The 2,326-nt window shown below is 42.0% G+C and overlaps 1 pseudogene; it reads left to right on the top strand.

Annotated features, from left to right (window-relative positions):
* The first annotated feature begins 1,282 nt into the window (after positions 1-1,282).
* On the top strand, positions 1,283-2,055 carry LOC147998443 (proteasome assembly chaperone 2 pseudogene; annotated as a pseudogene).
* The last annotated feature ends 271 nt before the right edge of the window (positions 2,056-2,326 follow it).

Here is a 2,326-nt window from a genome sequence, read left to right as displayed (position 1 = left end):
CAGATCTCTTTACAGATGGTTGTGAGCCACCACGTGGTTGCTGGGAATTGAACTCATGACCTCTGGAAGAGCAGTCGGGTGCTCTTAACCGCTGAGCCATCTCTCCAGCCCCTCCCTTCCTTTCTTTTTACTTCCTCTCTTTTTCTTCCTCCCCTTCTTTCTTTCTTTTTTCTTCCTTTCTTTCTTTTTTCTTTTTTTTTCTCTTTCTTTCTTTCTTTCTTTCTTTCTTTCTTTCTTTCTTTCTTTTTTTTTTTTTGGAGCTGGGCACCGAACCCAGGGCCTTGCGCTTCTTAGGCAAGCGCTCTACCACTGAGCTAAATCCCCAAACCCTTCTTTCTCTTTTCTTATCCATGCTTCCTTTATTCCATTACCAACCGCCATGCCACATCCAGGCAACAGCACACAAACTGTTAACCAAGGCAATCCAGTTGTACAAGGATGTGACGCTTACAGTACATTTGAGGCTTTTAAATTTGAAAAAAGAAAACTAAAATAAGACCAAAGGACCCCAAACGTAACCCCGAAACCAATACAAGCGGTGTAGTGATTTCACCATTTCCTTTCTGATGTTCACCTGGCACAGCTCAGTGTCAAAACCCGAATACCTCCTCAGCTAAGAGATCAGCTTTGGGTAATTTAGTTACCTAAATTCTTCAAAGCAGAAACTTGGAATTTTTACTTGGAAACATCATAAAAATTTTAATAGCAAAACACAGGAATAAAAACATATTAACAAAATGTGTTCAATCATTTACAATACAAACAAGGAACTTGCAGTCTGTTGTTATAGCCTGACAAAAGAAATCTGTGCACAATGTACTTGCAAATGTGTACAGGGCTTTAAGAAAGCCGACAAGGAGGACTTTACAGAAGGACAGCTGGCCAGGCTCTAGTAGAGAAGAAAATCAAAATATTAAAACTCTGGCTAAGGCTGGAGAGATGGCTCAGTGGTTAAGAGCACTGACTGCTCTTCCAGAGGTCCTAAGTTTAAATCCCAGCAACCACAGGTGGCTCACAACCATCTGTAATGAGATCCGATGCCCTTGATGCCCTCCTCTGGTGTGTCTGAAGACATCGACAGTGTACTCATAGACATTAAATAAATAAATTAACAAAAAGATTTATTTAAAACTCTTGGCTAGAAATAAATTTACACTTAAAAATATACCCCAGTTTCCTGTTCTTTAAGAATATCAAAGTTGTGGACTTCCGCCTTCTATCCCAAGAAGGTATCCGAGCTGTCCGGGACAGTGCTCCAGCTTCTCTTATGCCCACTGCAGTCATGTTCATTCCCTTTGAGGAGTCTGTCCCCGACCAAACGAACTTTACACTCCTGATGCCAGCAGTATCCGTTGGAAATGTTGGCCAGCTTGCAACAGATCTGATTATTTCTACACTGAACATGTCTAAGATTGGGTATTTCTATACTGACTGCCTGGTGCCAATGGTTGGGAACAATCCCTATGCAACTGAAGAAGAAAACTCAGTATAGATACTGAAGTGTATCCCTTACTGTCAACGAAGCTCGTGGTGCTTCAGCTCAGGTCCATCTTCATTAAATATAAATCCAAGTCATTCAGTGAAAAACTCTTGGCCTGGGCGAGAACTAGTGGCTGTGCCAGGATCATCTCCAGCAGCCATTCATATCACCATACCGATGTACAACTCCGCCGTACTCCCTTCCGGACTCCTCTTACACCGTGTTTGCAAAAGAGTGTTCCAAATAAAATAAAGAGCCTAAACTGGCTAGAAATGGAAGAGAGTCGGTGCATCCCCGAGATGAGTGATTCTGAGTTCTGCATTCGCATTCCCGGAGGTGGAATCACAAAAACACTCTATGAGGAAAGCTATTGTAAAGAAATCCAAATGGCAGTTCTGCTGAAATTTGTTTCAGAAGGGGACAATATCCCAGATGCAGTCAGCCTTGTGGAGTACCTTAATGAATGGCTTCAGATAACCAAACCAAGTAGCCCCACCGCCTCTGCTTTGACATGGAAGATCCCCAGTTCTTGGTGGCTGCTCCTTGGCCGTGGACTTCCTCCCACACTGTTCTGATCTGTTTTCAGCTTTCTCCCTCGCCCTGCAGAGATCACAAAACCGGCTGTTGGGTGTGTGCTGTACAGAATTTTTTGCTGCCCCGGGGTGTGTTATAAGTGCTACAGTAAAACCTCGAAGAAAAGAGGTTGTAAAGGTTGTTATGCTTGTTATATACAATAAATGTAAATACTGTACAATAAATTATATTTCCTAAGCAAAAAAAAAATCAAAGTTGTATTTAAATGGTAACAGTTGATGAAGCTGTTAGTGATGGTTCCAGGAAATAATT

This window comes from Rattus norvegicus, chromosome 20 (assembly GCF_021556685.1).
Source record: "Rattus norvegicus strain SHRSP/BbbUtx chromosome 20, alternate assembly SHRSP_T2T, whole genome shotgun sequence".
NCBI lineage: Eukaryota > Metazoa > Chordata > Mammalia > Rodentia > Muridae > Rattus > Rattus norvegicus.
The sequence above is the reverse complement of the archived record's forward strand: the minus strand, read 5'-3'. Positions and strand labels throughout refer to the sequence as shown.